Genomic DNA, 14,219 nt, shown 5'->3' with positions numbered 1-14,219 from the left:
TCTCTCTCTCTCTCTCTCAGGAACTGGTTGAATCTGTGCCATAGGAGGTTGCCCAACGTCCCCAGGTGGCTGGAACCCAAGATGGCCTACTCATTCTGGTTCTGGATGTGGGTTATGGGTCAGGAGCGGTCTCACTCAGCATGTTGATACATCTCCATGAGATAAGCCCTCTGTGCCCTTGCTAGAACTGTGAGGGTTATTCATTGTCCATCTAGACTTACTGGATTTATTTTATTGTATTCTTTTCTACATCATTATCTAGCACCTGGCCAATATTATGGTACATATTTACGGAATGAAAATATAATGTCAACTTAAGAAAGTCAATTAGGGCTCTGGGAATGTGGCTTCATGATACAGTGATTGTCTAGCATGCATGAAACCCTGAGTTCAATTCCTCAGTACCACATAAACAGAAAAACACTGAAAGTGCTGCTGTGCCTCAAGTGGTAGAATGATAGACTTGAGAAGAAAAAAATCAGGAATTATTCCCTAGGCCTGAGTGTAAGTCCCTTGATTAACAAAAAACAAAAACAAACAACAACAACAAATCCAAAACCAAAAAACATTTAGTTAGTAAATACAAAATAAGGAACCCATACTTGGAATATATAATTGCTTCTGCCATACTGACACCTGACAATAGTCCCTAATTCATGTAATTTACTTATATTAGGATATTGTGTTTAAGAAAGAGTTTTGTTCATTAGGTCACAGCAATTAATGGCTTGAATGTGCTTAGATGTCAGGTGAAGATTAATTCTGGAAATTCAAAGATTCCGGGTTTTTGAATGGTCACTGCTAATCACAATGAGAAGGGTAGTCTAAGTGAGATTTGGAAATATTTTCGGTCATTTATGGCACCAAAACGGCAGAGGCAAATTCACAGTTGTGACAAAAGAGAAGGAATAATTCCAGAGATAATGAATAAATGACAGCAACTAAGGCATACCAGAATTTTTTTTAGAGAACCATTTTTGGTTATTGAAGAAATAGTTATCAACTAGTCTTATTCCTCATTGCCTTTAGCCTTCTAAATCTCTTAGACTACTTAATTTCTGTGCAATAACTGTATCTCCTTCTGTGCTGTTTTTTCCTTCCTTATCTTCTTTGCTTTCTAAAAATCTCAGTCTTTCTATATTTCTCTATGAACATTACCTGATACTAAATACACCTAAAAAGATGGCAGAAGATGCTAATGTAAGGGTCCCATAGCTCATGAGTCATTAATGAAACAACATTGAAAGGAGGACATATTTATTGCTACCTCAAATTTTCTGGAAAGCTGCAATGCCATCATTTGATTCAAATTTCCATTATTTGTCTATATAGTGTCATTCAGTGCACATAAGCGAAAATATGAGCTGGGTGCTGGTGGTTCACGCCTGTAATCCTAGCTAATCTAGAGGTTGAGACCAGAGGATTGTGGTTCAACGACAGCCTGGTCAGGAATGTTCATGAGACACTTATCTTCAATTAACCACCTGAAACACAGAAGTGGTGGTGTAGCTTAAGCGGGAGAGCACTCAACTTGAGCTGAAGACCTTAGGGAGTGCACCCAGGATCAGAGTTCAAGCCCCACAAACAACAAAAAGTGCAAATATTACCTTAAGTTTCCCCAAAAGGAAGGACAAGATCAATAATCTTCCCAAGCAGAAAAAATAATTTCAAAATGATTCAGCGCACCCAGTTTTGCTGAGTTATTTAAGTTATGGCTTCTTTGCTAGACATATTCTCTTCCTTTAAACATTGTCAAATATTAGCTTTATAATAAACTTCATCTAATATTTTTGTTTCAAAAGAGAACACTATACAATTGATGACACTTAGCTTTCTTACTATCTTAATTCAAAGCAACCAGGCAGGAGTGTCTGTCAAACTCTTATCGAAAATTGAACACCATAAAACCAGAAGTGGAGTTTTGGCTCAAGCAGTAGAGTACTAACTTTGGGGGCAGATGGGCAGGAGAGACAACTGTACAGGGACAGGATCCAGCCTCTGGGTTCAAGCCCCAGAACCAGCACAATCTAAACAAACAAGCAATCAAAAATCCCAGATATTTCTTTGGGACCCTCCTTAAAGGAGTACTGGTCAGAGAAGACGCTTCTTTTGCTGATCATACTCACTGGATCCTGCTTTTTTGGAATCCTTATTGCTCTGGAGAACTCAGGACCAGACCAAAGGAATTGATAACTGACTCCTGCATCAAGAGAATCATCTCAGGGGTGAAATATCCATCCATAAGAGACATTAAAACCTCCATGTCTTTGTTCCTTTGCAGGAGAACACTTTTAAAACAAAGTTACTTCCTTTTGTTCTATGCTCTCCTTCAAATGGTACATTGTTTCCTTTTGTAATACCCTTAACTAGAAGTTTACAGAAAAATTTAATATGAGTAAAGAGCACACTCGGAAAAGCCAGGGACAGAGTTTCCTTCAAGCCTTGGGATACTTTTCTTGTACAGTAAAAAGGAAAGCACAAGGTAACTTGAACTTTGTTATTCCTCTATGTTCCATTCCTCTCCTGGGTTCAGTTTCCACATCCAGTAATGGTTACTTCTAGTAACAATTGTTGGTGCTGCTTGAGGTATAATGAATGTTTTCTGGCTTCACTGAAATAACACTAGGACACCTTTGGACCTGAGGTAACACGTGTTTCAGGGACAACTTAGTAAATAGAAAATATGAAATTTATATTGCTTATAAATACATTATACATGAGTACATTGAGTTCAAACTTTGTAAGTTCTCTGTAAACTAAGGCGAATTTTAAATGGGAAGAAGGTTCTCAGAACATTCTTTTTGTGAGTGTACGTGCTGTTCATTATTTCCCAAGTGTACACGTGCTAACAGTAAGGGAAACAATAGCAATAATATGAGAAAGAGAAGTTCTGTGTTTAAGTATGAGGGTTCAGTACAATATAAAAGACTACAGCCGGGCGCTGATGGCTCACGCCTGTAATCCTAGCTACTCAGGAGGCTGAGATCTGAGGATCGCGGTTCAAAGCCAGCCCGGGCAGGAGAGACCGTGAGACTCCTATCTCCAATAAACCACCAGAAAACCGGAAGTGGCGCTGTAGCTCAAGTGGTAGAGTGCTCGCCTTGAGCTGAAGAGCTGAGGGACAGCCCCAGGCCCAGAGTTCAAGCCCCATGACCGACAAAAAAAAAAAAGACTACAAATAAGACAACATTGACACAATAAAGCCAAGTCCAGTATTTAGATTTATGGGAGTGATATACAGAAAGCAAGACTTTTACTTGGAACATGAAGTATGAGGCCAATCTCATTCTAAATCGTGTTTGCTAATCATGCAACTTTGTAGAAAGAATGGAATAATAATCCTGTTTCCAAAGCAAATCAGATATAAGAGCATGGTTGGTGTGATGGCCTACAGCCTGGCTTTCACTCCTGTGCATATAGGCTCTTTTGCCATTGACATTGGCGGTGGCCTGATCCATTTATGGTATATACTGCCAATAAAAACCAACTATGATGTAAACAATGTTTGACAAGGTGTTAAGTCCAAAGTAACAGTGGTAAGGATGATTACTGTTTAGCTTTTTTATTGGGGGGGGTTCAGTCGTGGAGCCTGACCTCGGGGCCTGGGTGCTGTCCCTCAGTTCTTCAGCTCAAAGCTAGCACTCTAACACTTGAGCCACAGCGCCATTTCCAGCTTTTTTCTTTTTGCTTATGTGGTACTTAGGAATCGAACCCAGGGCCTCAGGCATGCAAGGCATGCGCTCTACCACTGAGCCACCTTTTCAGCCCTAGCTTTTTTTCTTTAAATAGCTAATTGCTTTTTAAAGTTTATCTGCTTATTTAATCTAGGAAATCAAAAGTTAATATTTGGGTTTTTTGGTGAAATTTGAAACTAGGCAATTAAAAGCACTCATGGTCCTCAAATTCAACATTTAAAATTATTAAAACTTTGTTCATATGTTTTAGTTGTCAGAAATTTGAGCCACGCATGGGAGCTCATACTTATAATGCTAGCTGCTGGGTCTTGACTGATACAGAGAGGATTATGATTTGAGGCTATCCCCAGGAAACCTTCACAACATTGGATCTCAATCAATATCTGAACCCAATGCTTTGTGCTTTGTATTTCATCTACTCAGAAAAGGTAAAAAGAAGGATTGTGGACCATGCTGGCCTGGTCATAAACAGAAAACCCTGCCATAAGAATGGAAAAAGCAAGGCTGGGAAGGTGGCTCACTGGTAGAGCACTTGCCTTGCATGCATGAGGCCCTGTGTTCGATTCCTCAGTACCACATAAGCAGAATAAGAAAAAAGCCGGAAGTGGAACTGTGGCTCAAGTGGTAGAGTGCTAGCCTTGAGCCTTGAGCTGAGGGACAGTGGCCAGGCCCAGAGTTCAGCCCCCCCCCCCCAAATAAGGGTAAAGCAGAGCTGGGTGCAGGTGCCTCATGCCTGTAATCTTAGCTACTCAGGAGGCTGAGATCTGAAGATCACAGTTCAAAGGCAGTCTAGGCAGGAAACTCTGTGAGACTCTTATTCCCATTAAACCACCAGAAAATCAGAAGTGACACTGTGGCTCAAACAGTAGAGAACTTGCCTTGAGCTGAAGAGTGCAAGGACAGTCTCTAGGCCCAGAGTTCAAGCCACATGACCAACAAAAACAAAAGTGACTAAGGCAAAAAAGGCAGGCGTGTAGCTCACCTTTTAGAGGACCTACCTTAAGTGCATGAAGCCCTTAATTTAACTGCTAGTATAGAAAGGAGGAAAGGATATGAAGAAAAGAAGTAAGGGAGGAATTATGATATAATCAAATACTGGAATTATAAGTATTAAATAAAGGGATTATAGGTATTTTAATATACTGATTGTTTACTAAAAAGAGAATTATAAAATGTGGAATTCAGGCTGAAATACAAGTACAACTTTTGTTTTTCTGTAAAATGATACTTATGTGCCCCTTTAGTTTAAAAGTAGTAAATGAGTTTAAAACAATATGAGTGGTTAGAAATGAATCATTATTTTTTCACTTTTTCTGCTATATTCACCACTTACAAAATCGAAATAATGTTGATCATTTTAATTATTAATTCATTAATTTAATCATTCATCTTTAGTGTATAGTCTAGTGTGCACATCATTTAAATGTTTGAACTATCTTTGTTTGTTTTTTATCCACCATGGATCTTGAACTCTGGCCTGGGCACTGTCCCTTAGCTCTTCACCTCAAGGCTAGCACTCTACCACTTGAGCAACAGTGCCACTTCTGGCTTTTTCTGCTTATGTGGTACTTAGGAATTGAACCCAAACTTTCAACATGCAAGGCAAGCATTCTAACAGTGAGCCAAATTCCCAGCCTTGATTTCTATTTTTCCTTCAGACATGGGACTTGAACAGAGGGCATGGATATTGTCCCAGAACAGTTTTGCTCAATGCTAGTACTCTACCATACCAGTTTAAACCACAGTGCCATTTCTTGTTTTTTAGTGGTTAATTGGAAATAGCAGTCTCATGGGAACTTTTCTGCCCAGGCTGTCTTTAAACCACCATATTCATTTCTCAGCCTCCTGAAAAGGTAGGACTACAGGCATGAGCCACCTGAACCCAGGTGCTCATTTTTTTAAATGTTTAGTTCCCCCTCAAATACGTACAAAGTGAGATGCAAATTAACTTTAAATGAACCACCAATTGAGGAAGTTGAGATTACAAGTGATTGTAATTTTTTTTTACATTTTTTATATGTGTGGCTTGAACTCAGGGCCTGGGGAGGCAGTCCCTGTTCTTTTGTGCCCAAGGCTATCACCCTACCAGGTGGAGCCAGTGCCCCTTCTGGTTTCTTACTAACCAGTTTATGAGATAATAGTCTCACAGACTTTCTTACCCAGGTTGTCTTTAAACCACAATTATCAGATCTCAGCCTCCTGTGGTGCTACGATTACAGGCATGAGCCACTGGCACCAGCTTTTTAAAAAAGGGACAACAATTCATAAGCCATAAACCTTGACTCATGTCTATAATACTGCGTACTCCAGAGGCTAAGATCTGAAGATGATGATTTGCATCTAGATGTGCAAAAACGTCTCTATGAATCTATTATCTCCCATAAACTATTCAAGAAAACCAGAACTGAAGCTTTGGCTCAAGTGGTATAGTGAACTCTTGAGCCAAAAAGAAGCTCAGGGATAGCACCTAGACCCTACGATCAAACTCCATTACACACACACACACACACACACACACGCACACAAAAACCAAAAAGTAAATAGAAAATATGAAGAAATCAATGAAAAATTTGAATATTGTAAGGACTTTTGGGTTTAGAGGTATGACTCAGTTGGTAGGACAATAGCTATTGATTGAAACTATCAGGTATCAAGGACATAAAAAAAGAATTATCTGCTCTGTATTTTCCTATTCTCCTGTGTTCTCATTTGGGAACTCTCTTCTTTTAAAAAAAAATTGTTATAGCGGTGATATAGAGCAGCGTTACCTTTCTGTATGTCAGGTAACTAGTACATTTCCTTCCTTTTGCATAATCTTATCTGTTCCCCCATTCTCTTCCATACCATCCCTCCCATCTTGACCCTCAACTTGCATGGTTCACTTTCATCAATGTCCAGTACAGCCAGAGGGCTCTGCTGCTGCAATTTGTCACCCAGTTCCCACTAATTCTGTGCCCTTCCCCCATCTTCCCTGTATATTAGGTGAAGAATACAGACTCATCAGAAAATGAAAAGACAAATTAAGAAAAGTTCCTTTGTTTCCTTATCATTGCACTTCAATAGTATTATATAGAAAAGGTGCTTGAGTATTAAAACTTGGTGATTATCACCAAAGGCTTCCTCTTTGGTTCTTACTGTATATGATGCCTAGAGTCCTGCACAGTATGTCATATCCCATTGTGTTTTAAACTTTTCTTCCACATATCAGGGGAACATGTACCATTTGTCAATTTGATGTTGGCTTAACTTTCTTAACATGATTCATTCTAGTGTCATCCATTTCCCTGCAAATGACATTATTTTATCCTTTCTAATGGCTCTGTAAAATTTCATTGTATATAGATAGCATAATTATTGGTTCCATTCATTTATTGTGGGGCATCTGCGTTGTGTACATTTCTTGTCACTGTGAATTGAGCAGCAAGGAACATGGTTGTACAAATGTCCTTGCCATTTTCTAATTTCTCCACTTCTCCACCAACATTTGTTGTCTGAATTCAAGATATTTGGATAAGATGGTATCTCAGGATTACTTTGATTTATATTTTCTTTATGGCCAGGGATGATGAACCTTTCCTGATATGTTTCTTTGCCATTCTTCCTTCTTCTTCTGAGAAGTCTCTCCTTAGCTCCTCTGCCCATTTGGTGATTGGTTTATTAGTTTTGGGAGGGGTAGTTTCCTGAGATCCATGTATACATTGAAAATTAGCCCTTTGTCAGATATATTGCAGGTAAATATCTTTTCCCAATTTGTTAGCTGTCTTTTTAGTTTAGTGGCTATGTCTCTAGCCTGTTGATGTTTTTTCCTTTGATGTAGTCCCATTTGTTGTGTCTCTCTCCTATCTGTTGTGCCCCTGGGATTTTATTCAGGAAGTTCCTGCCAGTACCTATAAGTTCTTTTTATAAATTATTATTTTAATGGTAAAAACTTTATTTACTTTTATAAATATATCGCAAGACAAAACTTTTCAAAAATACTTTCCCCCCCAAAAATTAAAAAAATAAAGGAAAGCTTTTAATAGGTAGGCAGACTATCTTGAGACCTCTTTTTGTTCTTAAGGAGAGCAGTGTAGGGCAGGACAATTGCCATACACCAAACACTGCCATGGGTTTGGCCTCGGGGAGAGAAAAGCTCCACCTGGACTGAGTGTCCTCTCCTCGTCACAGCCATAGTTACACCTTCTAGTATCTATAACACTATCTAGGATTATCTAGTATGGATCCTATTATCGTTGGGCTATGCTGTATACAATGTTAACCATTGAGAACATATCTCTCTCTCTGCATATATGTGTGAATTATAAAGTATAAGTTGGACTCCAAGTTCAACAAACACAAGTTATATTCTATGAGTTCCCAGTGTCACTATGAGGCTCTCTCAACAAGCTGTTCATCTTTCCTGTTTAGATAATATTAAACACCATTGTTTTGTTAGGTCAAGAATGAAGATGAGGGGTGAAAATAAACTTTTGCCTTTAAATAGCTTATTATCCTTAACCCCAAACTAGGAGTTAAATTAGAAAACATTTTGTTGTTGTTGTCTCCAAAGCGATTACTCCATTACTGGTGAGGCATGTGAGGTGTGGGGTACACTCCCAGCTTCCCCCATGCCCTGCAAGGCCACAGTCGAGACAACCCTGGGCCTTCCACTGGGCTCCATCCTTGAAAAGCTGCCTGATGGAGGGAGGTCAGAAAGATCTGCATTTACAAGTTTCCCAGAACGTGCTAGAACATTTTTGGTCAGTTTTGTAGAACTTTCTTGGTCAGTTAAGATTCCACCTCCATCTCTCCAGTATTTTCCAAGCAGATCAAGTCACTTGCAGATAATAGAGAAGCTTTGTGGCCTAGGGGTCCAGGCCTTGGAATCAAAGATAGGACCAGGATGGCCAGGGGTCTTGTGTATGGTAGAGATGGCCAGGTGGCCTGAGTTTCTGACTTTCCTGCTCTCCATGAGGCCTGAGCAGGGTGGAGGGCAATGAGGAGGTTTCTTCTACAATAGCCACTGAAGTGAGGGAGGCAGAAGGTCAGCTGTTCCAGTGGGCAGATGTGGAGAGGATTCTAGAAGGGGATCAAGTCTGCTCCTTTCGGCAGGAGTATGTTATTTTTACAGAAAGCACAGAGAAATTAATTTTCTTTTCTGACTACTGAAAAGTGGAAATATGCTCAAGTTTACCATTTAAAGGAACAATAGACGTTTCAAATATCTCTGTCTAAACTTTGGTTTTCTTAAAAAAACACACAAAAAAAACAGTTCATCACAAAAAGAAATATAAGTTGAGGCTGTAGCCAGGTGGTTTTCTGTCCGTCGCAGTCTTTTGTGCAAAGTAAAGCGTATTGGAGCTCCAATTTAACTGATGCTGTAGGGTTTACTGGCTCTGCATGCCGAGGTAGTGCTAGTCATGCATGCCCTTGCTGTCGAAGCCTGGGAGGGGCTGACCATACTTGTCCACGCACCAGCAGAAGCCCCGCTTTCTGCCTTTGGAGGGGTGACACTGCTTCTTATAAAGTCCTTCCTTGTCGCAGTTCGGGATGTGCACAGCCCTGGGACTCAGCACATTGAGGAACTTCAGGTGATTCAGGGTATCTTCCATCTCTCCAAGGCAGGGACCATATTCTGTCTCCCGTTTGGACTCTGAGAAGTTATGGGTGTCCGTGCTCTGGGACTCATAGTCGACTTTGTAGCGCTGGCAGTCCTTCGCGTGACCTTTCTTGATGGTGTCCAGCTTTGCGTGAATGGAATGGAACTTGGAGTCAGGCACCCTATGTGTGCTCAGCGGGGCAGGTTCCCCCTGCCTTGGTCCTCCTCTGACTCACTAGCATTTCCTGAGGTGGAGGGCACCAGCAACAGGTAGGCGCTCAGGTGGCCGGGGACGTTGGAGTTGGCGCAGAACCCGGAGCCGTAGAGCAGCACCCAAATCGGCCGGTTCAGCCGGTGGCAGCTGCAGCTGAGCCCTCAGTTGCAGGGTTCGGTGTAGACACGGCATGGCTGGCCCTCGCGCAGTGCTCATGTCAGGCAGCAGCCACAGCCTGGCTCGCACACCAGCTTGGAGCACGCGGGCGTGGCAGGCGGAGGTATGCACTGGGCCAAGGAGTTCACATCACAGGGCTCTCAGCGCACGATGGGGCCGAGTTACCGGTGGCCCGCGGAGCAGGGCCAGGGCAGTGAGCAGAGCTGCCCAGAGCGTGGGGCGCACCTGATGCATGGCGCCCATCGCAGTGGCCAAATGGAGTAAGCGGTTATCAGGTCGAGGCACGTGGTGCGAGATTGCGGGATCTGGAGCACAACTACCGGTGCTCGGCATGCAGCTTCCCAGCTCGCACCTCAGTACCTATAAGTTCTAATGTCACCCTTATTCTGTCTTATAGTAGATTGACTGATTTTAATGTAGTTAATCCATTTTGAGTTGATGTTAGTGCAAGCAGAGATCCACTTCTAGTTTTCTGTCTATGGATGTCCAGTTTTCCCAACACCAATAGTTGAAAAGGCTATGATGTGTGTGTATGTGGTGTGTGTGTGTGTGTGTGTGTGTGTGTGTGCGTGCGTGTGTGTGTGTTTGTAGGTCGTGGGGCTTGAACTCTAGGCCCTGGAGCTACCCCTCAGCATTTCATCTCCAGGCTAGTACTTGAACCAATATTCCACTTCCCATTTTTTGTGGTTTATTGGAGCTAAGAGTCTCATGGACTTCCCTGTCGCTGCTGGCTTTCAAAAACCATCCTCAGATCTCAGCCTCTGAGTAACTAGAATTAAAGGCATGAGCCACAGGGACCCAGCAAGGCTATGTTTTTTTCACATTACATCATTCTCTCTTTTGTCGAATATCAGATGATTGTAAGTATGTAGTTTTATTTCTGAGTCTTTTCATCTTTTTTAATATGTTTTATTGTAAAAATAATGTACAAAGGGGTTACAGTTACATAAGTTAGGTAATGAGTTCATTTTCTCTCAAGCATTGTTACCTCCTCATTTGTTTTTCCCCTACCATCCCTACCCTTCCACCTCCACAACTATTCCATTCCATCCCCACTCCCCAATTTCTGCCTAAATTGTAAAGTTCGTTTTTGAACATAGTGTCTTGATCGCATTGTTAAAATGGGTCAAACTGTATCCCTAGTTAATCATTTGGTTTTTTCCCCTTCACCTCCCAAAGCTAGAGAAATGTATATACAAGATACAGGGCACCAACATCAAAGAAACAAAAAAACCCACATAACTTAGGTTACAAGATTGGGTGAAAGAATGATGACTGTTGACTTAATTTGATAAATATTATTTAGTTTTTTAATGGTAAGGATTATTAACTCAAAGGGGGAGCAAAAACATTCAGAATAATGGAATGTGGCTACTATTCATTTGATGTGTGTGTATAGATTATGATTAATAAAAATATATCTATTAATTCCCAGTGGTAGACTGCTATGCTAACTGGGAGGAGACTTTGGTAATGCCAGGGGTTTGAATACTGGTAATGAAGCAGAATATGAGGGGAGAGCATTTGCTAAGGATGTAACTTCCTAGGCTCATACCAAAAACATTGAAGTAGAATGCTAAGTGATGATCCACTGAGCACGAAATTTTATTTGTTGACATCTTTGTTTTGTGAAGTCCAGGGATTTGAACCTAGACACTGTGTGTTGTCCCTTAATTTTTTTCTCAAGGCTAGTGCTCTACCAGTTGAACCACAGCTTCATGTCTATAATTTTGGTGGTTAATTGGAGATCAGTCTTTCCAAATTTCCTCTTTGGGCTTGCTTCAAACCTGATCCTCAGGTATCAGCCTCCTGAGTAGCTAGCATTCCAGTTGTGAGCCACCAGAGCCTGGCTAGAATCACATTTTAAAAGTATTCTCTAGGTGAATCATATGTGTCTACTTTTTGAGCACTTTGGTTCCAGTGGGTCATGTCAGATTTAGAATAACAGAATTTTTCTTCTTGTAACCCGCAGCATCCAATACCTATATAATTTATTCCGATCTTCATGTCTGATCTTTTTTTCTTTGTTGTACCTTTTTTTCTTACTTCACAAGCAAGCATGTCAGTGAGGTTTTCCTTTTCTGAAGCAAGTTACGTCCTTTCCCTTCACTGAGGGATGTACTTGCTGTTCCTATTGCCTGGAGTATCTGCTTCTAGGTAATTGCATGGATGATGGCTCTCAGATTAACTATCTCCTCCTCAGGGATATGTCCTCACATACCCGCTGTGAAGTTGTAGCCACAAAACTACCAATGTCATGCCTCTGATTTATAGAAATTTTCATTATGATTTCTGGTTTTCTTTTCAGCATGAAATTGATGAGGAGAGAGCCACATTCACTTGTTTCTCCAACACCTATAATAGTGCCTGGTCCTTAGTGCTCAGGAGCCTTGCATGGGGATCAGCCTTCTCCAGCTCAATTTTTCCTAGCTTCTGGTCAGGACAGCTCTTGAAGCTGATGTCTGGTGGCTAGCAGTCATTTCCTCTAGTTCTTTGTGCCTTGATGTGTTGCTTAGTCCACCTCAGAGCAAGATCAGTACCTGACACCTATTTGCTGCTATGGAAAGATGGCTATGTCATCATACAAGTTATGGGCATTGTTTTGTGAAGCTGTGTGAGGAGACACATCACCACACAAGTTCTCCAAGGCAAGTGTCTCCCATGCCCAGGAGTGCATTCCACAACTCAGCATCCAAACTATCACCTACTCCCTGATGCATTCAGTGTATATTCCCATTTCCATTAAAAAAAGAAAAAATCAAGATATGCCTTTGATGATTTGTCCTTGAATTACTGAAACAAAGTATATAATTTGGGGGCTGGAAAGGTGGCTCAGTAGTAGAGTGCTTGCCTTGCATGAATGAGGCCCTGGGTTCGATTCCTCAGCACCACATAAGCAAAAAGAATATAAGCTGAAGTGGCGCTGTGGCTCAAGTGGTAGAGCGCTAGCCTTGAGCTGAAGAGCTGAGGGATAGCGCCCAGGCCCAGAGTTCAAGCTGACAACTGGACCCCCCCCCCAAAAAAAAGTATATAATTTTATGTATTTGTAAGTCTTTGTCCATCTCTCTTGAGCCCTGGGCATATTTCTATGTGTTTGCAGCTTGGGAAGGGAAATAAGGTTTAATTCAGGATAGTCAAGAACATTTTGGGAAGGAATGCCAACTTTCCATCTGATGTTCTAGAGATGGCCATCTTGGCACAGGAACTGAGTAGACTGTCATAGCATAAAAGGCTTGTCCTGATTTCTACTGACTTTCCTCTGGGGTCACAGAGTGTGATCTTACTGTATACGTGTTTCTTGGCTACACTCGAGGGACCAGGTCTCCTCTGAAACTCTAATGGCATAGGGGTAAGAGAAATAAAACTCAGAACCCAGCTTCCCACATCACTAAGATTACAGGCCTGAGTCTCATATACTAACTCATAACTGCCTTTTTATACATCGTGTAGCCTGTGTCATTATATTCACCTCATAGACAGATATACAAATATATGTTTATATTTATTCATTATTTATAATCAATGTTATATCTAGAAACACAAAAATATATATTCATATAATTATAATCAAAGTTATATTATCACTTTCCCCAATAATGTTTTACACTAATAATATGTGAAAAAAATACTTAAGATTGAAAAGGTTAAAAGCCCTTGCATTATGAAAAATCATATTCGATCTTATATATCATATAATATACTATATAAAATGTAATGAATATAACATGTATTACCATATAACTGATTTAATTGCATCATGATTTTGTGTTTGTCCATCTATATAAGCCTTCTTTCTTCTATTGATAATGGCTTATACTTTCCAGTGTCGATATTTCCTATGTATTTTGTCAAATATATTCAGCACTAAGTAGAATTTTTATGTCAATGGAGCCAAATTTTTCTTCAATATTTCCCAAGGCACAATGAATATATATACAGATTTGAACTACTGTTGGAAGAAAGTCCCACATACCACTATTAGTATTGTAGCATTTGTCCCAATTGACAGAACAGCTTTCTAGGTCATCTGATCTGGTATGTCCTAGAGCTTTTGTAGCCACCTTATCACCCCATGCAGGCATGGCCTGGCTTCCTTGCAACTCCCTGTGCATTTAACCGTTCCCATTATATCCAGTAGGGTCTCTTGTTCAGCCCCCTGTCACTCTATGTTTTCCCACACACAGAAGACATGTGCATGATGCTTTACATTGTAGGTTGAAAAAACCACATGTAAGACTCATGAATTGTATAACATAACATAAACATTGACATTTTAATAACGTTACAAAAATAACCAGAATGATCATTTTACAAAAATCAGGACCAAAAATAAATATAAAGATTTTCTAAAGAAGGGGGAAAGCAATCTCTATATCTGGATTGTATTCTAAGTTGCCTTCAGACACAAATTCTGCCTCAGAGTCCTCAAAAGGATCTACTTCCTTATTAAAGGCAGTATTTTCTTCCTGAGTCTAGGGAGGGACAGATCTTATTTCGCAATTGGAAATTGGATCCCCAGCAGCAGGACAGATTGGTCTGGATATTCTGTGAGGAC

The 14,219-nt window shown here is 40.6% G+C and overlaps 1 pseudogene; it reads right to left on the bottom strand.

Annotated features, from left to right (window-relative positions):
• Positions 1-8,930: 8,930 nt before the first annotated feature.
• Positions 8,931-9,898, bottom strand: LOC122108322 (annotated as a pseudogene).
• Positions 9,899-14,219: the final 4,321 nt, after the last annotated feature.

Source organism: Dipodomys spectabilis, unplaced genomic scaffold, assembly GCF_019054845.1.
Source record: "Dipodomys spectabilis isolate Male_0828 unplaced genomic scaffold, ASM1905484v1 ptg000057l, whole genome shotgun sequence".
In the NCBI taxonomy this organism is placed as follows: domain Eukaryota; kingdom Metazoa; phylum Chordata; class Mammalia; order Rodentia; family Heteromyidae; genus Dipodomys; species Dipodomys spectabilis.
The sequence above is the reverse complement of the archived record's forward strand: the minus strand, read 5'-3'. Positions and strand labels throughout refer to the sequence as shown.